The sequence below is a fragment of the Myodes glareolus genome, chromosome 3 (genome assembly GCF_982192425.1).
Source record: "Myodes glareolus chromosome 3, mMyoGla1.1, whole genome shotgun sequence".
NCBI classification, from domain to species: domain Eukaryota; kingdom Metazoa; phylum Chordata; class Mammalia; order Rodentia; family Cricetidae; genus Myodes; species Myodes glareolus.
Window position 1 is genome coordinate 109908891 of NC_142028.1, and position 27677 is coordinate 109936567.

Sequence of the window (27677 nt, forward strand, 5' to 3'; positions counted from 1 at the left end):
GTCTTTGTGGTTGAGGTGTGTTTCTTGTAGACAGCAGAATGTTGGATCCTGTTTTCGTATCCAATCTCTAAGTCTGTGCCTCTTTATAGGTGAGTTGAGACCATTGATATTAAGTGATATTAATGACCAGTGATCGATGACTCCGGTCATTTTTTTGGGTAGTAGCGTGTATGTGTTTTCCTTCTTTGAGTTGTGCTTGTGGAGGGTCGCTAAATGTCTGAGTTAATGTAGGCAGTGTTGGGAATGTTGGATTCCTTGGGTTGTGATTTTCCTTCTAGTATTCTCTGTAAGGCTGGATTAGTAGCTACGTATTGTTTAAATTTGTTTTTATCCTGGAATAATTTGTTTTCTCCGTTGATAGTGAACAATAGCTTGGCTGGGTAAAGTAGTCTGGGTTTGCATCCATTGTCTCTTAGTTTCTGCAGTACCTCTGTCCAGGACCTTCTGGCTTTCATGGTTTTCCATAGAGAAGTCTGGTGTAAGTCTGATAGGTTTACCTTTATAAGTTACTTGACCTTTTTCCTTTGCAGCTTTCAATATCCTTTCTTTAGTCTGAATGCTTTGTGTTTTGATTACTATATGACGAGGGGATGTTTTTTTCTGATCCAGTCTATTCGGTGTTCTGTATACTTCTTGAACCTTCATAGGAATATCGTTCTTTAGGATGGGAAAGTTTTCTTCTATAATTTTGTTGAGTATATTTTCTGGACCCTTGAAATGCAATTCTTCTCCTTCTTCTACTCCTATTATTCTTAGATTTGGTTTTTTTATTGTGTCCCACAGTTCCTGAATGTTTTGTGATGAGAATTTGTTGGATTTGCTGTTTTCTTTGGACAGAGTGTTTAATTTCTCTATGGTGTCCTCAGAGTCTGAGATTCTTTCTTCTATCTCTTGTATTCTATTGGTTAAGCTTGTTTCTGAAGTCTCTGTTCGTTTACCCAGATTTTCCATAGCCAGCCGGCCCTCGGTTTGTGATTTCTTCATTGACTCCATTTCAGTTTTCAAATCTTGAACTGATTCTATTACCTGTTTGATTGTTTTTTCTTGGTTTCCCAGAATTTCATTTACGGATTTACTCATTTCTTCAAACTTTTTGGTATATTTCTCTTCCATTTCTTTACTCATTTCCTCAATTTTTTTGTTATACTTATCTTCCATTTCTTTACGGCAGATTTTCACCTCCTGTTTAATTTCCTCTATTATTTTCATAAAGAAGCGCTTAGAGTCAATTTCTTCTATTTCTTCTGGCGTAGGGTGTTCAATTCTTCTAGTTTCGAGCTCCCTGGATTCTGGCGGTGTCATGTTGCCTTTCAGGTTGTTGGAGGAATTCTTGCATTGGCGCCTGCCCATCTCTTCCACTCTGGATGAAACTCCTCAGCACTTTCTGGATAGAACTCCTCAGCACTCTCTGGGTAGGACTTCACAGCACTCTCTGGATAGAGCTCCTCAGCGCTCTCTGGGAAGAACTGCTCAGCAGGGCAACAGGGCTAGCTGGTCTTCCCAGGACTCAGGAGACAAAGGGCCCGCAGCAGTGGGGGGAGGGGAGGGGTCCCTTGGAACACCAAAGACCCTGCTGCAGATGCTGGGGGGGGGCTGTGCTCTCTTCCTGGGCAGTGGTGAGCACCCACTCACCTCTCTGGGAAGAACTGCTCAGCAGGGCAACAGGGCTAGCTGGTCTTCCCAGGACTCAGGAGACAAAGGGCCCGCAGCAGTGGGGGGAGGGGAGGGGTCCCTTGGAACACCGAAGACCCTGCCGCAGAAGCTGAGGGGGGGAGGGCTGTGCTCCCTTCCCAGACAGGCAGGCAGGCTGCCCAGGCTAGCACCCACTCACCTCTCTGGGAAGAACTGCTCCCTTCTTCTTCTTCTTCTTCTTCTTCTTCTTCTTCTTCTTCTTCTTCTTCTTCTTCTTCTTCTCCTTCTCCTCCTCCTCCTCCTCCTCCTCCTCCTCCTCTTCCTCCTCCTCTTCCTCCTCCTCTTCCTCCTCCTCTTTCTCCTCCTCCTTCTTCTCCTTCTTCTTCATTTTTGTTTGTTTGTTTGTTTTTTAAGACAGGGTTTCTCTGTAACTTTAGAGCCTGTCCTGGAACTAGCTCTTGTGGACCAGACCGGCCTCAAACTAAAAGAGATCTGCCTGCCACTGCCTCCTGAGTATTAGGAAAAAAGGCATGCACCACCACTGTTCAGCTTGTAATGTAGTCTTTTTAATCACTAATTTTGTTAACTGTGATCTTTGTGCTTTCTTTTAACTTGTTTTTCTGAAGTTTTTTTAATTAAAATATGAAAGTTTCCATTTTCGCCCCTCCTCCCAACACCCTCCCACTCCCACCACTCCCTCTCCTCTTCCCTCTCCATCCCTAAGAGCAGTCAGGGTTTCCTGCCCTGTGGGTAGTTCAAGTTCCTCCCTGCTCCCTCCAGGTCCAGGAAGGTGAGTATCCAAACAGACTGGATCCCCAAAAATCCAGTATATGCAGAGGAAACAAGTCCCAGAGTCATTGTCAATGGCTTTTCAGAAAGACTCCGGGCCAGCCACATTCAGAGAACCCGGCCACATTCAGAGAATCTGGTTGGATCTCGTGCTTGTTCAGTCCCAGTCTAACTGGCCTTGGTGAACTCTCATTAGATTATATAAAAATATAAATAGATTATATAAAATGTAAAAATATAAAATAGATTATATATAAGTAAGTCTTAACACATATAAGGAAACTTAAATATATTTCTTATTTATACCTGTTCACAATGGAATGTAGCTGAAATTACTATAAGGAGAAATTACATAATATACATGTATACAGAATATAGCTAAACTGACGTAGACTGAACATCAGTGAATGATGAATAGATATTGAATGAAACTAAGAAAAAATAAAAAATTCTTATAGTTAAATGAAAATGAAATACAATGTACCACATCTAAATGGGATATAATGAAAGCGGCACTCAATAGGAAACTCATTGCTATACATGTCTACATTAGAAAATCAGAGATAACTGAAATAAATAACTCAAGGATGCACCTTAGGAACATAGAAAAAGATTGAGGCCAACCTGATGTACAGAGCAAGTTCCAGGACCGGCTCCAGAGCAACACAGAGAAATACTGTTTTGAAAAAGCAAAACACACCAAAACAAAAGCAAAAAAAAGAGAACATAGAAAAAGAAACACATAAAAAAGACTCAAAATTGGTAGATCAATGCAGAAATTAATGAAATAGAAATGAAAAGTAAAATAATGAAATAAAAAAATGATTCTTTTCAACGATAAAAAACAAAGAGTGACAAAACCTTTCAGGATAGCCACAAATAGCATAAAATATCTTGGGGTTACTCTAACCAAGGAAGTGAAAGACCTATTTGACAAGAACTTTAAGTCTTTGAAGAAAGAAATTGAGGAGGATACCAGAAAATGGAAAGACCTCCACCTGGCTAAGGATCATGATTTTTTTTTCATGCAATAATATAAATTTATTTTCTTTCTTTTTTTTAATTACAAATTTTATTAAATTATAAAAGTTTCCATTCTCGCCCCTCTTCCCAACACCCTCCCACTCCCCCCACTCCCTCTCCTCCTCCCTCTTCCTCCCTTAGGGCAGTCAGGGTTTCCTGCCCTGTGGGAAGTTCAAGTTCCTCCCCCCTCCCTCCAGGTCCAGGAAGGTGAGTGTCCAAACAGACTGGATCCCCAAAATCCAGTATATGCAGAGGAAACAGGTCCCAGTATCATAGTCAATGGCTTTTCAGAAAGACTTCGGGCCAGCCACATTCAGAGAATCCGGCCAAATTCCGAGAATCTGGTTAGATCACGTCCTTGTTCAGTCCCAGTCCAACTGACCTTGGTAAACTCTCATTAGATCCGTTCCCTTGTATCAGTGGGTGATAGCATCCCTCGCAGTACTGATTTCGATTTTCATGTTCTTCCTCCTTCTGCTCCTCATTTGGACCTCGGTGGGCTCAGTCCGGTGCTCCAATGTGGGTCTCCGACTGTATCGCCGTCCTTCGCCAGATGAAGGATCTGGGACTCTTGTCTATTTCCTACCTCCTGGTGGATAGCTAAATAATCTTCATCAGATTCATCTTCTTATTTAGCTTCTCTAGGATCACGAATAATAGGCTCAAAGTCCTTTAATTATGGTTAGAATCCACTTATGAGTGAATACATACCGTGTTCCTCTTTTTGGGTCTGGCTTACCTCACTCAGTAAAGCGTTTTCTAATTCCATCCATTTGCATGCAAAATTCAAGATGTCATTGTTTTTTTACCGCTGAGTAAAACTCTAATGTGTATATGTTCCACACCTTTTTTAACCATTCTTCTATTGAGGGGCACCTAGGCTGTTTCCAGGTTCTGGCTATTACAAATAGTGCTGCTATGAACATAGTAGAACAAATGCTTTTGTAGTAGGTTAGGGAATCTTTAGGGTATATTCCCAAGAGTGGAATTGCTGGGTCCTGAGGGAGGTTGACTCCCAGTTTCCTGAGAAACCGCCACACTGATTTCCAAAGTGGCTGCACGAGTTTGCATTCCCACCAACAATGGATGAGTGTTCCCCTCACCCCACATCCTCTCCAGCATAGGCTATCGTTGGTGTTTTTGACTTTAGCTATTCTGACAGGTGTAAGATGGTATCTCAAAGTGGTTTTGATTTACATTTCCCTGATCGCTAAGGAGGTTGAGCATGACCTTAAGTGTCTTCTGGCCATTCGAAGTTCATCTGTTGTGAATTCTCTGTTAAGTTCAGTACCCCCATTTTTTAATTGGGTTAATTAGAGTTTTAATGCCTAGTTTCTTGAGTTCTTTGTATATTCTGGAGATCAGACCTTTGTCTGATGAGGGGTTGGTGAAGATCTTCTCCCAGTCAGAAGGCAGCCTTTTTGTCCAACTGACAGTGTCCTTTGCTTTACAGAAGCTTCTCAGTTTCAGTAGGTCCCATTTATTCATTGTTTCTCTTATTGTCTGTGCTGCTGGGGTCCTACTTAGGAAGAGGCCTCCTGTGCCTATATCTTGTAGACTACTTCCCACTTTCTCTTCTATCAGGTTCAAAGTGGACGGATTAATGTTGATGTCTTTAATCCATTTGGACTTGATTTTTGTGCATGGTGATAGATATGGATCTATTTTCATTCTTCTACAGGTTGACATCCAGTTATGCCAGCACCATTTGTTAAAGATGCTTTCCTTCTTCCATTGTATACCTTTAGCTCCCTTGTCGAAAATTAGGTGTTCATAAGTTTGTGGGTTAATATCTGGGTCTTCTATTCGATTCCATAGGTCGACTTCTCTGTTCTTATGCCAATACCAAGCTGTTTTCAATACTGTAGCTCTATAATAGAGTTTGAAGTCAGGGATGGTAATGCCTCCAGAAGTTCTTTTATTGTATAAGATTGTTTTGGCTATCCTGGGTTTTTTGTTTTGCCATATAAACTTGATTATTGCTCTCTCAAGGTCTGTGAAGAAGTTTGATGGGATTTTGATGGGGATTGCATTGAATCTATAGATTGCTTTTGGTAGAATTGCCATTTTTACTATGTTGATTCTCGCAATCCAAGAGCAGGGGAGGTCTTTCCATTTTCTGGTATCCTCCTCAATTTCTTTCTTCAAAGACTTAAAGTTTTTGTCAAATAGGTCTTTCACTTCCTTGGTTAGAGTAACCCCAAGATATTTTAGGCTATTTGTGGCTATCATGAAAGGTGATGTTTCTCTGATTTCCCTCTCTGCTTCTTTATCCTTTGTGTATAGGAGGGCCACTGATTTTTTGGAGTTGATCTTGTATCCTGCCACGTTACTAAAGGTGTTTATCAGCTGTAGGAGTTCTTTGGTAGAGTTTTTGGGGTCACTTATGTAAATTATCATATCGTCAGCAAATAACGAAAGTTTAACTTCATCCTTTCCAATACGAATCCCCTTGATCTCCTTATGTTGTCTTATTGCTATTGCTAGAACTTCAAGCACTATATTGAAGAGGTATGGAGAAAGTGGACAGCCTTGTCGCGTTCCTGATTTTAGTGGAAAGGCTTTGAGTTTCTCTCCATTCAGTTTGATGTTAGCTGTCGGCTTGCTGTATATTGCTTTTATTATATTTAGGTATGATCCTTGTATCCCCAGTCTCTCCAACACCTTTATCATAAATGGGTGTTGAATTTTGTCAAATGCTTTTTCAGCATCTAGTGAGATGATCATATGGTTTTTTTCTTTCAGTTTATTTATATGATGGATTACATTGATAGATTTGTGTATGTTGAACCAGCCCTACATCTCTGGAATGAAGCCGACTTGATCATAATGGATAATTTTTCTAATGTGCTCTTGGATTCGGTTTGCCAGTATTTTATTGAGAATTTTCGCGTCGATGTTCATGAGTGAGATTGGCCTGTAATTCGCTTTCTTGGTTGTGTCTTTGTGTGGTTTTGGTATTAGGGTAACTGTAGCTTCATAAAAGGAGTTAGGCAATGACTCTTCTGTTTCCATATTGTGGAATACGTTAAGGAGTATAGGTATTAGCTCTTTCTGGAAGTTCTGATAGAATTCTGCATTGAAACCATCTGGTCCTGGGCTTTTTTTGGTAGGTAGATTTTTGATAACAGCTTCTAATTCTTCGCGACTAACAGGTCTATTTAGATTGTTCACCTGTTCTTGGTTAAACTTTGGTATATGGTACTTATCTAAAAAAATGTCCATTTCTTTTACATTTTCCAACTTTGTGGCATATAAACTTTCATAGTAAGATCTAATGATTCTCTGAATTTCCTCTGTGTCTGTGGTTATGTCCCCCTTTTCATTTCTGATCTTATTAATTTGCATGTTCTCTCTCTGCCGTTTGATTAATTTGGATAGGGGTTTGTCAATCTTGTTGATTTTCTCCAAGAACCAGCTTTTTGATTCATTGATTCTTTGGATTGTTTTCTCTATTTCTATTTTGTTGATTTCAGCCCTCAGTTTGATTATTTCCAGTCTTCTAGACCTCCTGGGTGAATCAGCTTCTTTTTTTTCTAGATCTTTCAAGTGTGCTGTTAAGTCTCCAATGTGTGCTTTCTCCGCTTTCTTTAATTGGGCACTTAGTGCTATGAACTTTCCTCTTAGCACTGCTTTCATAGTGTCCCATAGGTTTGAGTATGTTGTGTCTTTGTTTTCATTAAATTCAAGGAAGAGTTTAATTTCTTTCTTTATTTCTTCCTTGACCCAGGGGTGATTTAGTAGTTGACTGTTCAGTTTCCATGAGTTTGTTGGCTTCCTGGGGGGAGCATTGTTGTTGAATTCTAATTTTAGTCCATGGTGATCTGACAAGACACAGGTAGTTACTAATATTTTTTTGTATCTGTGGAAGTTTACTTTGTTACCGAGTATGTGGTCAATTTTCGAGAAGGTTCCATGAGCTGCAGAGAAAAAGGTATATTCTTTCCTATTTGGGTGGAGTGTTCTATAGATGTCTGTTAAGTCCATTTGATTCAATACCTCCAATAGATCTCTCAATTCTCTGTTTGGTTTCTGTCTGATTGACCTGTCCATTGGTGAGAGAGGAGTGTTGAAGTCTCCTACTATTAGTGTGTGTGGTTTGATGACCGCCTTGAGTTCTAGAAGAGTTTCTTTTACATATGTGGGTGCCTTTATATTAGGAGCATAGATATTCAGGATTGAGACTTCCTCCTGATGAATTGTTCCAGTTATGAGTATGAAATGTCCATCTCCATTTCTTCTGATTGATTTTAGTTTGAAGTCGATTTTGTTAGATATTAGAATGGCCACGCCCGCTTGTTTCTGAGGTCCATTTGCTTGGAAAACCTTTTCCCAACCCTTTACTCTGAGTAGGTGTCTGTCTTTGTGGTTGAGGTGTGTTTCTTGTAAACAGCAGAATGTTGGATCCTGTTTTCATATCCAATCTCTAAGTCTGTGCCTCTTTATAGGTGAATTGAGTCCATTGATATTAAGTGATATTAATGACCAGTGGTTGTTGACTCCGGTCATTTTTTTTTTTTTTAGGTAGTAGAGTGTATGTGTTTTTCTTCTTTGATTTGTGCTTGTGAATGGTTGATAGATGTTTGAGTTATTGTAGGCCGTGTTGGGAATGTTGGATTCCTTCGGTAGTGATTTTCCTTCTAATATTCTCTTTAAGGCTGGATTAGTAGCTACGTGTTGTTTAAATTTGTTTTTATCCTTGAATAATTTGTTTTCTCCGTTGATAGTGAACAATAGCTTGGCTGGGTATAGTAGTCTGGGTTTGCATCCATTGTCTCTTAGTTTCTGCAGTACCTCTATCCAGGATCTTCTGACTTTCATGGTTTCCATAGAGAAATCCGGTGTAAGCCTGATAGGTTTACCTTTATAAGTTACTTGACCTTTTTCCTTTGCAGCTCTTAAAATTTTTTCTTTAATATTTATGTTTTGTGTTTTGATTATTATATGGCGAGGGGATGTTTTTTTCTGATCCAGTCTATTCGGTGTTCTTCATGCTTCTTGAACCTTCATAGGAATATTGTTCTTTAGGTTGGGAAAGTTTTCTTCTATAATTTTGTTGAATATATTTTCTGGGCCTTTGATCTGCAGTTCTTCTCCTTCTTCAATCCCTATTATTCTTAGATTTGGTTTTTTTATTGTGTCCCAGATTTCCTGAATGTTTTGTGAAGAGAATTTGTTGGATTTGCCGTTTTCTTTGACCAGAGCATTTATTTTCTCTATGGTATCTTCAGATTCTGAGATTCGTTCTTCTATCTCTTGTATTCTATTGGTTATGCTTGATTCTGTAGTCTCCGTTCGTTTACCTAGGTTTTCCATATCCAGCCGGTTCTCCGTTTGCGTTTTCTTCATTGCCTCCATTTCAGTTTTCAATTCTTGCACTGTTTCCTTTACTTGTTTGATTGTTTTTTCTTGGTTTCTCAGGGTCTCATTCACGGATTTACTTATTTCTTCAAACTTTTTGTTATATTTCTCATCTATTTCTATACTCATTTCGTCAAACTTTTTGTTATATTTCTCATCCAATTCTTTAAGGGAGTTATTCATATCCTGTTTAAGGGATTCTATTGCTTTCATAATGGCACTTTTTTCCACTTCTTCTGGGTTAAGGTGTTCAAGCCCTTCTGTTGTAGGGTCCTTGGGATCTGGTGTTTTCATGTTGTTTTTCAGATTGTTGGATGAGGTCTTGCCTTGGCGTCTGCCCATCTCTTACTTCAAATGTTCTCTATTGGAACTTCTGTTACCGGGTCAGGTTCCCTTCTTGGGCAGGGACTTCACTGACAGAATGCCCACCTTTCCTCAGGCAGGCTATTGAAGCACAGGCACTCCCTCTTTCCTGGATGTGCTTACAATGCAGGCTCAGCTTGCAAGGCAGCTGAACTGGGGAAAATTTTATGGCCCCAGGGGGAAGGGAGAAATATAGGAATTCGTACCTGGATGTGAGCTGGGATGGCAGGCGGCAGGGGGTAGCCAGCACTGCAGGGCGACCTGGGCGACTGTGGGGTCGGGGAACGCCAAAGCTCTTCCTCACCAGGACCCTGTCACGGCCCGAAGCAAACTCACCCCTCCGATGGCCCTCTGCTAGAAGTCAGGGCCCCTGCTGCTCAGGAATGTGGCTGAGCTGGCACCTGGTCCACCTGTCCTCAGGGAGGCCTTTAAGACCCAGGAACTGCCTCGAGCAGGGCTGTGCCTACAGCCCAGGCCCAGCTCGCAAGGCAGCTGAGCTGGGGAAATTTTATGGCCCCAGGGAGTAGGGAGAAATATAGGAATTCATACCTGGATGGGAGCTGGGATGGCAGGCGGGAGGGGGTAGCCAGCACTGCAGGCCGACCTGGGCGTCTATGGGGTCTGGGAACACCCAAGCTCCTCCTCACTGGGACCCTGCCACGGCCCGAAGCAAACTCACCCCACCGATGGTCCTCTGCTAGAAGTCAGGGCCCCTGCTTGATGGGAGCCGGGATGGCAGGCGGGAGCAAGGATCATGATTTTTAAATCCAATTTATTAGTATTAGTCAACTGATGGGAGAATTTGCTCCATTAATATTCAAAGTTTTTATAAGAAGGATTGTATTGACTGTTGTCGTCTCGTTGATTTTGCAGTGTTTGGTGACTTCCTGTTCTGTATCCACTCTTCAGGGTTGTTTAATCTTTCCTGGAGCCTTGTGTTCATGTTTATTTTTCCCTTCAATCCAAAGAGTCCTTTCCAGTATCTTCTACAGTGTCGATTTTGTACATAGAAATTCCTTTGTTTAGTGTTCATCATGGAAAAATGTTTCTTCTCTTTCACTATGACAGATGGTTTTACTCAATATAAGACTCTAGACTGTCAGTTACTGTCTTCAGTGCTGTTCCGGCTTTTAGGGTTGGTGCTGTGAAATCTGATGCCATTCTGATGGCTTTGCCTGTATGTGTTCTTTAGTCTGTCTCTCTTGCAGATTTTAGTATTTTTTAATTTGTTCTCTATAGTTCCTGTTTGGTCTATAATATGACATTGGAAAGTTTTATTTCTGATATTATTCAGTGTTCTAAATACCTCCTGAGTCTGGTCATCTCTTTGTCTAAATACAGAGAACTTTCTGCCATAATTTTATTGGATATATTGTTTATGTCTTTGGCCTGAAGTTTGTCTTTTTCTACCCTTGTATTGTATGAATTTGGTTCTTTAGTTCTATTCATATTTTCTTTGTTGTTGTCTCAATGTTATAATTCTTATATCTTATCTTTTATTACTGATAGTCTGTATTTTACTTATCTATTTATTGGTGAAGTGTTAGATTTAATTATTTATTTGACTTATTGAGTTTTTACTTCTAACGTGCTTACTTGATTTTTTTTCCCCAGTATTTCTATCTCTTTTATAAATTTCTGATTCTTATCTTATATTGACTTGTATATTTCATTCAAATATTTAAATGTATATTCTTTGATTTATTTGACATTCTTATAATCATTATTTTACATTGTTTCTTTTTTTAGGCTCACTGACCTTTATTTATGGCTAGAATTCACTTATGAGTGAGTACATACCATATTCATCTTTTTAGGTCTGGGTTACCCCACTCAGAATAGTATTTTCTATTTCCATCCATTTGCATGCAAAATTCAAGATGTTAATTAACCCAATTAAAAAATGGGGCACTGAACTGAACAGAGAATTCTCAACAGAAGAAGTTCAAATGGCCAAAAGACACTTAAGGTCATGCTCAACCTCCTTAGCGATCAGGGAAATGCAAATCAAAACAACTCTGAGATACCATCTTACACCTGCCAGAATGGCTAAAATCAAAAACACTAATGATAGCCTATGCTGGAGAGGATGTGGAGTTAAGGGTACACTCATCCATTGCTGGTGGGAATGAAACTTGTGCAACCACTTTGGAAATCAGTGTGACAGTTTCTCAGGAAATTCGGGATCAACCTACCCCAGGATCCAGCAATACCACTCTTGGGAATATACCCAAGAGATGCCCAATCATACTACAAAAGCATTGGTTCAACTCTGTTCATAGCAGCATTATTTGTAATAGCCAGAACCTGGAAACAACCTAGATGCCCTTCAATGGAAGAATGGATAAAGAAAGTATGGAATATATACACATTAGAGTACTACTCAGCAGTAAAAAACAATGACATCTTGAATTTTACATTGTTTCTTATGATTTTATGCAATTCATACTCATTAAGCACCATTATTGTCTAACTGGGATTGGAAATGATTTGTGCTGCTCCTGTTTTTCACATTTCATCTATTACTTTATTGAGACTTAGATTTATGATGGTATTCATATGATCAGCTATAATTTTTCAGTTAAAATATTTGCATTGTTCAAGTGGGGATAAGTTTCAGTAGGATGAATGTGCATAGTTTAGAAGGTAAGACCTCAAGTCCTCCTATTGTAAGTTCGCTGGGTTCTGGTGTTTTCATGTTGCTTTTCAGATTGTTGGAGGAATTCTTGCATTGGCACCTGCCCATCTCTTTCTTCAAATGTTCTCCAATGGATCTTCTGGTACAGGGTCAGGTCCCCTTATTGGGCAGGGACCTCTCAAACAAAGGGGCCTACCTTGCTGCAGGCAGGCTATTGAAACAAAGGAAATCCCGCCCACTTGCACTTACCACCCCATCCCAGTGCCCCAACAGACTGAGCTGGGGGATCTTATGGCCCTAAGAAGGGAGGAAAAAGGGAGGGAGAGCCTGGGCACAAGCTGGGATGGGATACGAAGAGAGGGCAGTAGCAGGGGAGAGATGCCCCTACAGAATGACCCGGAAGTTTAGGGGGTTGAGGAATGTCTGTGCTAGTTTCCCGGGCTTTTGCCTCCGGTCAGGAACACACTTACCCGTCCGATGGATCTTCTGGTACAGGGTAGAAAATGAAGAGGATACCAGAAAATGTAAAGACCTCCCATGCTCTTGGATGGGTAGGATCAACATAGTAAAAATGGCAATTCTACCAAAGGCAATCTATAAATTCAATGCATTCCCCATTAAAATCCCAACAACATTCTTCACAGACCTTGAGAGAACAATAATCAACTTCATATGGAAAAACAAAAAACCCAGGATAGCCAAAACAATCTTATACAGTAAAGGAACTTCTGGAGGCATTACCATCCCTGACTTCAAATTCTATTACAGAGCTACAGTAATGGAAACAGCTTGGTTCTGGCATAAAAACAGAGAAGTCGACTAATGGAATCAAATAGAAGACTTGGATATTAATCCACAAACCTATGAACACCTGTTTTTTGACAAAGAAGCTAAAAGTATACAATGGAAGAAAGAAAGCATCTTCAACAAATGGTGTTGACAGAACTGGATGTCAACCTGTAGAAGATTGAAAATAGATCCATATCTATCACCATGCACAAAACTCAAGTCCAAATGGATTAAAGACCTCAATATCAATCTGAACACACTGAACCTGATAGAAGAGAAAGTGGGAAGTCGTCTACAACATATGGGCACAGGAGACCACTTCCTATGTAAAACCCCAGTAGCACATACAATAAAGGCAACAATGAATAATTGGGACTTCCTAAAACTGAGAAATTTCTGTAAAGCAAAGGACACTGCCTTTAAGACAAAAAGGCAACCTACTGATTGGGAGAAGATCTTCACCAACCCTGCAACAGACAAAGGGCTGATCTCCAAAATATATAAAGAACTCAAGAAACTGGACTTTAAAATGCTAATTAACCCAGTTAAAAAATGGGACACTGAACTGAACAGAGAATTCTCAACAGAAGAAGTTCAAATGGCCAAAAGACACTTAAGGCCATGCTCAACCTCCTTAGCGATCAGGGAAATGCAAATCAAAACAACTTTGAGATACCATCTTACACCTGTCAGAATGGCTAAAATCAAAAACACCAGTGATAGCCTTTGCTGGAGAGGATGTGGAGTAAGGGGAACACTCATCCATTGCTGGTGGGAATGCAAACTTGTGCAACCACTTTGGAAATCAGTGTGGCGGTTTCTCAGGAAATTCGGTATCATCCTACCCCAGGATCCAGCAATACCACTCTTGGGAATATACTCAAGAGATACCCTATCATACCACAAAAGCACTTGCTCAACTCTGTTCATAGCAGCATTATTTGTAATAGCCAGAACTTGGAAACAAACTAGATGCCCCTCAATGGAAGAATGAATGAAGAAAGTGTGGAATATATATACATTAAAGTACTACTCAGCAGTAAAAAGCAATGACAACTTGAATTTTGCATGCAAATGGATGAAAATAGGAAACACTATACTGAGTGAGGTAACCCAGACCCAAAAAGATGAACATGGCATGTACTCACTCATTAGTGCATTCTAGACATTAATAAAGGACACTGAGCCTATAATTCATGATCCTAAAGAAGCTAAATAGGAAGGTGAATCCAAAGAAAAACATGTAGTTATCCTCCTGAATATTGGAAGTAGATAAGATTGCTAGGCAAAAATTGAGAGCTTGGGGGTGGGGTGGGTTGAGGGTAAGGGGAGATGGGGAGAGAGAAGTAAGAAGAGGAGGATGGGGAGAGCTTGGGGGAATGGGATGGGTGGGATGGAGGAAGAGTGGATATGGGAACAGGGAAGTATAGATCTTAATTAAGGAAGCCATTTTAGGATTGACAAGAGACTGGACTCTAGAGGGGTTCCCAGGTGTCCAAGGAGATGTCCCCAGCTTGTTCCTTGAGCAGCTGAGGAGAGGGCACCTGAACTGGCCCTATCCTATAGCCACAGTGATCAATATCTTGCATATCATCATAGAACCTTCATCTGGCGATGGATAGAGATAGAGACAGAGACCCACATTGGAGCACTGGACTGATCTCCCAAAGTCCTTATGAGGAGCAGAAGGAGAGAGAACATGAACAAGGAAGTCAGGACCGCGAGGGGTGCGCGCACCCATTGTGATGTTGGGGCTGATATAATGGGAACTCACCAAGGCCAGCTGGACTGGGACTGATGGAGCATGTGATCAAAACGGACTCTCTGAACGTGGCTGACAAGGAGGGCTGACTGAGAAGCCAAGGACAAGGGCACTGGGTTTTGATTCTACTGCATGTACTGGCTTTGTGAGACCCTAGTCTGTTTGGATGCTCACCTTCCTGGAACTGGATGGAGTGGGGAGGACCTTGGACTTCCCACATGGCAGGAAACCCTGACTGTTCTTTGGACAGGAGAGGGAGGGGGAGGGAGAATGAACGGAGGGGAAAGGAAATGGGAGGAGGTGAAAAATTTTAATAATAATAATAACAATAATAATAAAATATTAAAAGAAAAAAAGAAGGTAAGACCTCGGTCCACTTGCTCAGGTGTCCAGTGTGATACCTGTATTTCCCCCAGTGTAAAATTTTCACATCAGAGAGAATCATGTTTACTGGATAGGCCCACAGTGCAAATGTTATAATTGCTAATTAAAAACAACAGTGATCTTTTTAATTTCAATAAATTGCAATTAGAGGTTAAACCAATGAGGATAGTACTATGTATTCTAGGAGTGAGTTACTGAGATTAACAATGGAAGGGATATAGGTTAGGAAAATATTGAGATTGACATCTCAGCAATATACTTTTATTCAGTTCAGTTGTAATTTCTTCTTCATTCTGTGTGTCTTATTTCACATCATGATCATTCTGATGTTTATTGCTAATTTAATTTCACTGTGGAAGAGTACACACTTTGTATAACTTGTAAATTTTTTGAAGTTGTTGAAATTTATTTTATGCACAGATATGGTGCATTTTGGGTTATGTTTGAGGGCCACAGAAATGAGGATGCATTTAAGTCTACATGGGTGATCTAAAAATGCCAATTCGACTAAGTAGGCTGATAGTATTCATATATCCTGTATAATATAATATAATATAATATTATGGAACCAGTACCTGCTTCCATAATGCATTCACATTTAAGAGAAGAACTTTACAATCTCTTATTGTAACTGAATTTGCATTATTTCTTATGTATTTCAATGACCTTTTCAAAATATGATTAAAACAATATTATCAGCAAATAAATATTGAAGAATTCTATGTTCTTTCTATGAATTACTCATTATTTTTTAGAAGATGCATTGTTTTATGGAATTGATGCTTTCTAGTATTATTCTTGCTCTGAAATTTACTACTGCTATATAAAATATCTGCTTTATTTGTCTTTACTAGTGCCAACATGATGTGGGATTCCACTTTGTATGCTATGAATACCATTGGTTAATAAAGAAACTGTCTTGATCCTATAGCAGAGCAAGACAGAACAGAGCTGGGCAAGGAAAACTAAACTGAATGCTGGGAAAAGGAAGGCAGGGAATGGAGAAGCCATGGAGCCACCACCGGAGACAGACACTCTGGAACCTTGATGGTAGGCAGCGAACATCATGGTAAAATATAAAATAATGAAAATAGGTTAAATTAAGATATAAAAGCTAACCAATAAGAAGTTAGAGCTAATAGGCAAGCAGTGATTTAATTAATACAGTTTCTGTGTGATAATTTCTGGGTGGCCAGGAAACAAACATGCGACCTCCTACTTCACCAGCACTACATCTTTACCATTCTATTTTCTGTTCAATGGTGTCTTTCTCGTAGACACGTATAGTTGGATATTATTTTCAGATCAATATGACGTTATGTAGAACATATTGTCAATTTATGATTAGTGTTAAAGAACATGTTGCTATTTGCTTCCTATTTTGGTCATCCAGTCTCTGTTCTGTTTCTTTTTTACTCTTCTTTTTGCCTTTGTTTCTTATAATTCTGTATAATTTCTGTCTTAGTTATATCATACTGCAATTATATGGAAGCCTCCCAGAAGTGTGTCTGCTCTACCTTGATTGGAAATCAGAGTGTTTAAGCTGTTTTACTCTTTCAAGGCTATTGATAACAAGACTGACTTAAGGTGTGGCTACAAACAAGATATGTGGACCTAGGGTATATTTACTTTGTATTTTGGATATTGAGATGACCTACAGAGGTGGATCTATTCTTCCCTGATCAAAGGTCAAAGAATTCAGGCCTATTCCTTCTCCTTCAAGGATGTGAGAGGAGGTTTGACCCAGGGAGTGGCTGCCTACAGGATGCTTGGTCTAAGGTATAGTCATTAACAACAGAATGCTTAACTTAGGATATAGTAGCTTGATGTTTCAAGTATCAAAGCAAGTAATTTCTCTATTTTTTCTTTGTGTCATATTAAAGCAGTCCTTTGCCTTCTTCCTCCCTTTTGGGGTTGGGGTATATAAGCATATGGAAAATAAACACAGGAGAATTCAGTATTTGCTGGATTACCCTACCAGTTCAATCCTATGTCTCTGTACTTCCTTTAAATCTCCATTTCTTCTATTTTTCTACCCCACATGCCCCTACCCTGAAATGCGAGAACTGCATTGAGAATAAACCCCAACAGATTTTGCCCAGATGTGGGATTCCAACATTATTAAAATAATATAGACAAGATAATTTATAGATGATAGGAATTTATTTGTCGTGATTATTTGTCATTTGTTTGGGACAGTCAAAGCCACTGTGTGAACAAGTTGAGTATCTGGTAAGCACTGCTTTGTAGATGGTTCTTACTGTGATTCTTCAAATGGAAGATCATGATTTCTTAAGTCTTTATAAGGTCACTAACCCCATTCACAAGCTCTCTCATGATGTAATAACATTCTACAACATTAAAAATTAAATTTTAAAGCATTAATTTTGAGGGTTGCAAACATTCAGACACAGTATTCTCCATGTATTTACTCAATGTAACTCCTGATTTTGATTATTTTTAGTGATTCTCTTTAATTGATCCTATATATTTTCAAACTGTATCATTTACTTTTACTTTAATACAGTATAATAGTAGGTGTCCATTGCTCCCATCTTAAGATTTGTGTTAACACACTAATGTGTTTTTATGTATGCCACATACCCATAGTACATTGTCAGCATTTTATTTAGCAGCCAGTTATGACTCAAATAATTAGAAATGCATCTCATATAATTAATCATGAGTATTAGTCATTTTCTTTGTTGCTCCAACAAAGTTAAGGAAGGGAAGTTGATGTGGGCTCATGGTTGATGGTATCATTAGTTCTCACAATGTGAAAGTGTGATGGCTGGAGCCTGAGGCAGTTGGTCATTGTCAGGAAGAAGAGAGTCATGAACGCTAGTGCTCAGCCTCTTTTTTCTATTTTATTAATGTGCCAGTTAATATACATCTTCCAATCACAATTAACCTAATTGTGATGATCTCTCACAGGCCTGCCTAGTGACTTGTCTCCTAAGTGACCTGCCACGTTGACAGTCAATGATAATCTTTTTTTTCCTTATTGATTTTATTGAGCTATACATTTTTTCTCTGATTTCCTCCCTTTCTCTCCCCTCCCCTTCAGTCCTCTCCCATGACCCTCATGCTGGTGTAGGAGGTTCTTCTGTGTATGTGTTGCTTTCATTGCTTGAATAAAGAAACTGCCTTGGCCTTTTGATAGGGTGGCACTTAGGTAGGCAGAGTAGACAGAACTGAATGCTGGGAAGAAGGACAGAGAGAGAGCTGCTATGGAGCTGCCAGGTCAGACATGCTGAATCTTTCCTGGTAAGCCATGACCTCGTGCTGACATATAGATTATTAGAAATGAGTTGAATCAAGATGTGAAAGTTAGCCAATAAGAGGCTAGAGCTAATGGGCCAGGCAGTGTTTAAATGAATACAGTTTCTGCGTGATTATTTTGGGTATAAACTAGTGGGTGGCTGGGACCAAAAGCAGGCCCTCTCTCCTTCAACGCCATGCTCCTTATTTACTCAGGATATCTTGTCTTCTTTTACTTCCCATGTAGATTAAATCCATGTATATCTCTCTTAGGGTCCTCATTGTTGTCTAGCTTCTCTGGGATTGTGATTTGCAGGCTGGTTTTCTTGCTTTAGGTTTAAAAAACACTTATGAGTGAGTACATATGATAATTGTCTTTCTGAGGCTGGGTTACCTCACTCAATATGATGTTTTCTAGATTCATTCATTTGCCTGCAAATTTCAAGATGTCATTATTTTTTTTCTGCTATGTGGTACTCCATTGTGTAAATGTACCATGTTTTTCTTATCCATTCTTCGGTTGAGGGGACATTTAGTTTGTTTCCAGGTTCTGGCTATGACAAACAATGCTTCAATGAACACAGTTGAGCACATTTCCTTGTGGCACAATTGAGCATCCTTTGGATATGTATGCAAAAGTGGTATTGCTGGGTCTTGAGGAAGGTTGTCTCCTAATTTTCTGAGAAGTCGCCACACTGATATCCAAATGGGCTGTAACAGCTTGCACTCCCACCAGCAATGCAGGAGTGTTCTCTTTACCCCTCAACCTCTCCAGCATAAGTTGTCATTAGTGTTTTTTTTTTAATCTTGGCCATTCTTACAGGTATAAGACAGAATCTCAGAGTTGTTTTGATTTGTATTTCTCTGATGACTAAGGATGTTGAGCATTTCTTTAACTGGAATACAACATGTAGAAGAATAAAAATAGAGCCATATCTATCACCATGCACAAAACTCAAGTCCAAATGAATCAAAGATTTCAACATAAAGTCAACCACACTGAACCTCATAGAAGAGAAAGTGGAAAGTACACTTGAACACAAAGACACAGGAGACTACTTCCTAAATATAACCCCAGTATCACAGACACTGAGAGAAACAATTAATAAATGGGACCTCCTGAAACCGAAAAGCTTCTATAAAACAAAGGACATGGTCAACAAGACAAAACGACAACCTACAGAATGGAGAAAGATCTTCACCAACCCCACATCAGACAGAGGTCTGATCTCCAAAGTATACAAAGAACTCAAGAAATTGGTCATCAAAAGAACAAATAACCCAATTTAAAAAATAACCCAATTTAAACAAAGAACTCTCAACAGAGGAATCTAAAATGCCTGAAAGTCAGTGTTACTCTTCACAACATGTATTTATCATTAGGAAAACTTCCATGTGACCTCTAGGCAGTTCTCAGAAGAGGGCTGTGATAATCTTTTAACTTTATCTCAGCTGTATCTCTCTGGATTCCTGTTTGTCATGTGGTTATTCATATTGTATTTCTATGTGACTGATGACAGTCACTTAATGCTCTCACAAGAAGGACAAACTAATGGACCATTTAGTCTTAGATTTTGAATCTCTAAACTTTCATTTATATAATGACTTAATTATTTTATTTCCATTTATCATTTCAAAGATGCCTTCTTATTGACTGATGTTATAGACTGAATTGTGTCTTCTGTATTCATATATTGAAATCCTAGCTCCTATAGTAAAAATGCAGCTATGTTTGGATATGGAGTATTTTACAAGGCAATTAAGGTAAAATAAAGTTGCCTATATGGATTGCATGCAGTCTGATATGATTGGTCCTTTCAAGAAGACACAGAAGAATGCAGAAAGAAAACCTTGTGAAAGTTCTGGAAGATACCTTTGTTGGTTAGCTTTCTGCAATATAGGTTAAAAATCTTAACTTTCACTTGATTTGAAAGATGCTATTTCCTTATTTTTGTGTTCTAGGTGGAAGTGTGTATATTATACTGAAACTTGAAGGTGTCCAAATGTATCTGAGGGTATTTCAGAATGAAATTTAGATTTGAATGTCAGAGGTTATAAAGAAGATTATGCTCGTCAATGTGGCAAGCACAAGCTATGTGCTGTGGACCTTGTTAGTACAAAATGTAGAAGAAAAGGAATTTTCTTTTTCTTAATTTAACTCTTAAATAGAGACACCTCGTTTCATCTTATGTTCATGATCTTGGATTTCATCATCAGCTCCCTTTGTTTCTATACCATTGTGCTAGAACTGCCTCATAGAATCAGCTTCCCCAGGTCTCCAGTAAGAGGACAGCCGGTTTACAGCTTCCATGGAAAGCTCCATAGCCAGGAGATCCTATTCCTTGTAGCATGTAAGCCAAGTATGTAATGAGTAAAAGTGTTAACACATACACATGTATCGACATAGATGACATGGATACATATATGCATAACATGTCATGCAGTGTACACTCATGATAGATAGAAATGATGTGTGTTAAGTTATATTATACATATCTAATATATTCTATTTCTTTAATCCTTCTGAAAATCCTAAGTAATAAATTGATCATGGAACAAACAAGATATGCAGAAAAAATCACTCAGAATTATTTCTAACCTCCAGAACTACAAGGAAACCTTCTGTCATTGTAGCCACCACTCTGTAGAGCAGGTAATAGGAACCAGAGCAGGTGACTGCATACAGCTCACAGAGTTCCCATAAATCTGACATTATTCTCCGTTTCAGTGCTTAGAATAACGTGTGCCCACTCTGTTCTCTTCTGGCGTTACTGTTTCTAATGATTTTGTTGTTGGTTGTTTATGGCTTACCTGATATTTTCATAGGATTTATACTGTTGGATTCTTTTTCTTTTTGATCCCACCAAGTTTGAAAGAAGAACGTCATTATTAGGAAGTCATTTATAACATATCTTTTTTTTCTGGGACTCTAGGTATGAGCACAGTAAGTCACTTGATATTATGTCACGGACAGTTGAGTCTCTGTTCTACTTTGTGTCTTTTGGTTGGTTTCACGTTTCTGGGTTTTCCCATCTTGACTTCCAGTATCTTTTCTGTGAGAATGTATGCTGTTCACCATATCCATTAAATTTTAAATTTCATGGCTTACATTTTTTAGTTCTAGGATTAACATTCTTATACACCGGATCTTTATGACATGACAATGATATTTATATCATTATTCATTTAAAGTCTTTGCTGGTTTTACCATCATTTTAATTCTGGACTATTTCTAGTAACTGGTTTATCATTCCTTTTAGGCAATGCCATACTGCTCTAGTTTAGTGCATATTTAATTTGAGATAGGGAATTTTCACACAAAAGCAATTATGTTTTAAAATTATTTATGCCCGTGTCCTGGTGTTTTGCCTACATGTATGTCTAAGAACCACATGCATATTTAGTGCCCAGAGAGGCCATAAAAAAATGCTGGATTCCCTGGGACTGGAGTTATAGACAAAGTTGTGTGCCACCATGTGGGTACTTGGAATCAAATCTAGTTCCTCTAGAAGAGCAATCAGTGCTCTTAACTGATGAGTCATTTCTCAGGCCCCAAAACAATTGTTTTCATTGGTTCATTTCTTTTCAGTAAGTGCTGGTGTTAGTTATGGGAGGCAGTGAAATAATATCCATATCAGTGTGACCTTTTTTAACCTTATTTTTAAGCCAGGTTTTGACTGGCCAGAGTAGCATGAGATCCAAAGTAACATAATTTTAAGTTTTAATGACTATTCCGTAGGGATCCATGACACAAAACTGCCTCTGATCTGCAAGCCCCTTGCCCAAAGACATAGCTCCTGAAATACCGGAGGCTACTGTTTATGGGAGATAACAAGTCACATGTTTTCCCTACCTTAAACAAATTTGTTTGACCCATCTGCACCAGACATATTTGATCACACATAGAAGGGAGGGTCCCAGGCAGGAAATATGTCAGTATGTATGTTTGCCTCTGATTGGACCTGATTGGAAATACTCAAGCCACTGCAAAATTTAATGCATGGCCTTTTTCCTGGGAAACCGGAGATGAGCCTGTCCAGAACCTTTCTACCTGGCCAGTATTTAATTAAAGCTTGTTTCGAATTTGACTTTAAGCTGTGGTAATTGCTTTGTTCTCAATTGGTGGGATCAACAGTAGCTTTTCCTCTGCAGGCTTTAGGTCAACACTGAAAGCCTCAGGCTTTCAGAATGGGTGTGGGAATATGGATGAATTCATTGTATGAGACTTCGCTGTCTCCTCCTTGGTGGACTTTGAAGTTGGGCATTGTGTAATTTAAGATTAAGGAAGAGACTCCAGAGGACATCTGTTCAGATTTCTGCAAGTATTTTCACTACTGGTTGTGTCTCCTGTAATCTTCCTGCAAATTCCATCTGTTTCAACCTCACTATATTATGAGTTTTTGTTTGGGTCCTTCTAGTTTTTAAGTATCCTGAAAATTGTCCAGAAAACAAAATGAAAACCCAAGGCTCTTGTCATCATGGAGGATGTAAGCATCAACTCACCGTTATTTACTTTTGGATTGTAGTATGCTGTCTGCTGTCCACCATCTGAACTTAGCAGCCTTACAGGCTCAAGCCCGAAGTTTTTTTTTCTCTCTAATGCAGCAGAAGGACGCAGCACCAGTTCAGTTGCTTCTTAGTAGTCTGTGCAAACGTTAAGGTGCAACAGGGCAGCAGTTCTACATAAGGAACACTCTCCTGTTTGTGGAAATTTATGCTTTACCTCTTACATCCTACCTTTACCTTCTTACCCAAGACAAGCATGAATTAGGACTACCATGCCAAGGTTGTGTGCCACTCAGGATATACAGAAATTCCAGAACTCCATGGGACCGTGTATTGCAATAGCTATGCTCGCAAATTCTTGAGCGTATGCCAAAAGTGTGTGGTGTCTAGATATGCCATCCATGTGGTATGTGTAACTTTTCTTGGAAGATGTAGAGACAAGGATTTGGAACCGAGTTTTAGATGCTGTAATATGCTCCAGAAGGAAAGGGACAATGGCTACAGATGAACAACCTGAGCTACATGTGCTTTGGAATGTATATATGTAAATATAGTTTATTGAAATTAAAATACGCATCACGAATCGTTTTCTCAGCATACAGAGTATTCAAAACAATGTGCTGCTTATGAGCTGTCTCTACTTATTCCTTAACGAAGAAATACCTAGCTAGGGCAATACAAGAGGAAAATGAGAACAATACTGAGTGCACATCAGTGCTATACCCCGGTTTGGAATGTGCACTGAGCTCAGCACTTCGTCATCTTTCCATCACAAGTATCCAGTGGGACTGGTGTTTAGGTACTTTCTCAAGACTTTAACCCACACACATGGTGCTCTTATAACTCGAGGCACCATTTTCTCTTCAGAAGGGAGTGATGTTCTTTCTGACACTCTTTCTGCTACTTCTGGGCAGAGAGGCTTACTCAGACGCAAGCTGCTTTCCCAACTCTGCCCTAGCATGAGTTCCATACAGCCATAGGCATGCCCTGAGTAACAGCCTTTGTTCTCTTAATCCATTTCAAATTCATTTTATCCAAAGCTTTTTTTTGTATAAAGTGTACAAGGTAGTGTCAGGCAGTGTGAAGTACAGAAGGTGTGGTTCTATATGAGCAGAATGCATCAGAAGGGGGTATTTTGTGAACAAAGATATGTAATCTTGCCCCTGGGACACACTGATCATCTGGGAGTGTCATTCCACAGTTATTTGATATGAGTAAGGTTGGGTTTTTTGATATTTAGCAGAGAAGTGTTTATATTGTATAACAAATAATGTCAACCTGAACATTACAAAGTAACTTAAAACTGGGAATACTGTTACTTAATATAGAATAAAATGCCCTATAAATAAGCATATATATTATAAATAAAAAATCTTTACGTATATCAACTTCCTAGGTTGTCCCCCACTCTTCATCTCATAGCAGCTATGCCCTCTGTGAAGTTAGTGATTCATAAAATATAATATTGTTATTAATTTTCTGAGAATTTCATATCAGTTTACCTTTGCATTTTAGTCATATCCGTCCCCCACAACTTCCCTACCTCGTCCCAGACCACCATTCTCAGAGCTTCTCCCAACTTCACGTTCTCCAGTCTACGTTGTCCATATACTCACAGGGGTAGGGACATCTAATGAAACATGGTAGAACTAACAGAGTCCACAACATTAAAGAAATGTGACACCCCTTGCCTAGCAGCATCAACTGTCAGAAGCCTATCAGTTCGGGATGGAGCCACATCAGCCCATCTCCTCCATGTTGGAATGTTGACTGGCTTGTTCCAATGCAGGTCTTGTATAGCCAAGTTGCTTTGAGTTTATGACTGCAGTTCTTCTTTCATTACAAGGAGGCAGTGTTTTGGTCTGAGCCTCGCTGATCTCCTAGCCCCTTTTTGTACATGATTTCTGAACTTTGGGAGGAAGGTGATATTGATATCCTGTTTATAGCTGAGCACACCATAGAGATTTGTTCTCTACACTTTAACCAGTGGTGAGTTTTGGGAGTAACCACCATCCTCTGCACCAAGAAACTTCTCTGATAATATCTGAGAGCCTCACTAGTCTATGTATATAGAGATACAATTTAGTCAACAGGCTAGATATTATTAACACTTAGCAAAATAATAGTAGTAGCCTCACCCCTAAAACCATCAACTTCTTAGCCTGAGGTTCCTGGTTCAATTTCTTAAGAAGACATGAATTTCCTCCTGTGAAATGGGCCTTAAATCCAATCAGAAAGCAGTTGTTTACCCCTATAGAATATATGCCACTATTTCACGCATGGGCATATCCTGCCAAACTTATTATTACTGTAGCTACAAGAGTTCACAGCTGATTAAAACAGCTAGTCCCCCTCCCCAAATAGTAGCTTGTACAACACCTTCTATGCAGAGAGAATATCTTCTGGTCACTACCAACTCATTTCTCCATGTCTTATGACCAAACTGGGTGGTACTTTAAGCAATAGGATCTTATCAAGTTCTGAGGGACAACCAAGGGCAATGGCAATAGCTTGTAATGTTTGGGAGTTATCTGGAACATCTTCAACCAAAATCTCTAAGGGAGGTATTCCACATCTGATATGGACATTTTTTTCAGCTACCTATGACTTCTAGAAGAAACATTATTCTTTTTATAGGGTAACTCCTACTTTTAAAATATGAAAGTCTACAGATATGCCGTAGGGAATGGGTCCAATCTTATCTGATTGCACAAATACAAATATAAAAGTGAAGATAATAAAATTGTATTCTTTGTTCTACACTGTGACTCCTTATTTTGTGGACACTGCAATACTGGTTGGTTTGATTGATAGATATTTTTATGTGATTCTTAATAGTAAAGTAAAGAATGGATAGGAAAAGGAGGAAAGAGAGTATTCAGTATGGTAAGGAAGAGATATGGGTTGGAAGTTGAGGTAGCAGCTGATCTATTTTGAATGTAGAAGACAAGACGTTTTTAGGTGTAGAACAATGAAGAACAGTAATGGAGGCCTATTTTGGTGAGAAAGATGTTGAAAACATAATGAGTTAACAAGGTACAAAATTTTAAGGAGGTATTAAATATTAGAGAAATTAAGACACTAAAATGTTAAGGATAAAATGCAAAATCAAAAGCAGGTTCCACCAAAAATTAAACAAGCAAATAACTATTACACACACACATACACACACACACACACACACACACACATACAAACCAACTCACAAACAAAAGACAGTCAAATGGAGAAACTAAATAACCCTGGTAAGGTTTGTTCTCCCTGTTTCTGTTTCTCAAGAGCCATGGTAATGTGTCCCAGGAGGGCACTGCATGAACTCCCAGTGGGGCACCCATGTGAAGACGTCCCACATAGACAATTAGTCATGATTTGTAGGTATGGGTAGGACTTCTTGGTATGGGGAGAGTGCTGAACTTAAAGAACTGCTCACAGGTAGGGGTGAAGCCTTGAGGCCTAGATGATGAACTTGCTGTATGATGGTGGACAAGAGTAGATCCTTGTCCAGTGGGCAGAACTTAGAACAATCAACAGAAAGAATTAAAGTTTTGTCTCCTGGATATTTTACTTTTAACATTTAAAAAAAGTATATATGTACAGTGTGTGTATGTGTGCATGTATGTGTGTTTATATGTGTTTTTGTCTGTTTTTGCATATGTTCCAGTGCACATATGGAGGTGAAAGAACCAATTGTTGGAGTCTGTTCTCTCCTGCTACCATGCGGGTTATCTGAATCAAATCCAGGTTGTCAAACTTGATGGCAAGTACCCTTACATGTTGAATCATCGTACCATACCCTCAATTGCACTCTTAGTGAAAAAAAATACTGATGCAATCAACTGAATTTTACAGTTTATATTAAAGTTAAATTTCTATATTTTGACAAATGCAAAATGCCAGCTTTATAGCATTATAAATGATAGCTTCCTTACCCTAAAATTTCTTCGTGCTTCATTGATTTATTTCCCCCTTTTGGCAATGATTGATCCTATCACTGTTTATGTTTCTTTGAGTTTTTGGACACATAATTATTGGAGTTTCATTGCTTGTGATCTTTCTAGGCTGGCTTCTTTCACTTCATGGGTAGATGGGGGATAGTAGGACATGGGAGTTATGAAGGAGGAATGGAGGAAATAGAGGGGTGACCATTTAAGATGATTGAAAAAGGCATTTAACATTGTTTTATATTTGTAAAAAGTAAATATATAAGTACGTACATACATGTATGGATATATAGTTAATTTAAGTAACGTGATGCCAATTGGATGATAATGCTCCCTGCACAAGAGTCACAAACTAGCTAACAACAACAACAACAACAACCAAAAAAAAAGTGCCAAGTATAGTAAACCTCCCTTTGATTTCCTGGTCTGTAGAATCTAAGAGACTCCCCAAACAATATCGTCATTGACCTTGGTTGCATCCCAGAAGTTGAAGGTAAGGCCCTAATGCTTATTGCAGAAGATGCCACATATATCAAACACAGCCTTTAATAGAACTGAACTGGACCCCACCTGGAAGCCTCAGCCCTTTCAGAGTATAGACGTTCATAATCCAGGAAGTTTCTATAAAAGCTGCCAAAAGAGAGGAACAATTGGTTTATCTAGTCAGATGATCCGCAAAATGGCTAGACTGGCAAACTATCCACAATGGTACACTAGTGCCACTTATATCTTGGAGGTATCTAAGGGCTAATTGGACTTAAAGCCCACACAGCTGGAGAGAGTTCATGTTGTGTATGATAAACTTACTCAAATACACATGGCTGGAGATATCATAGATCTGAGAAGAGCTGTCTCCTGTGATTTTCCTAATATAAAGTCGTACTGTGTATGTCCACAGACACTGCAGCTCTTACCATTTATCAGAGAAGCTGTTTTCTGCACCAGATGGAAACTATTACAGAAATCTGCAACTAGTCAAATACAGAGGATAAGATTGATTTATCTCCAGTGCAACCTAACAACCAAGACTCAGAAAAAAAACACAGAAGAGGAGAAAGATCATAAGAAACAGATGACTAGGAAGTCTGCTAGGAGATAGTGGCAGAGAAGTTGCACCCGTGAACTCCCAGCAGTGCAGTTGCCTGAACAAGATCAGCAGAATAACCACATGCATTGACATGCCAACATGGAAAGGGGAAATCTCACATGGTCCCACCTCTAGAGGAAC

General features: G+C 39.2%; 1 long non-coding RNA gene across 2 annotated transcripts in view; it reads left to right on the plus strand.

The window, feature by feature from the left end:
• LOC125412301 (uncharacterized) overlaps window positions 1-27677 on the plus strand; it is a 42041-nt gene that overhangs the window by 8108 nt on the left and 6256 nt on the right. Inside the window, exons 2-5 of one of the 2 annotated variants that reach the window (XR_015000810.2) lie at window positions 10918-10956; window positions 15673-15791; window positions 26170-26265; window positions 26882-26942. This is a non-coding gene — a long non-coding RNA (uncharacterized LOC125412301). The remainder of the gene's footprint in view (window positions 1-10917; window positions 10957-15672; window positions 15792-26169; window positions 26266-26881; window positions 26943-27677) is intronic. The other variant, XR_015000811.1, reaches the window with a different exon arrangement.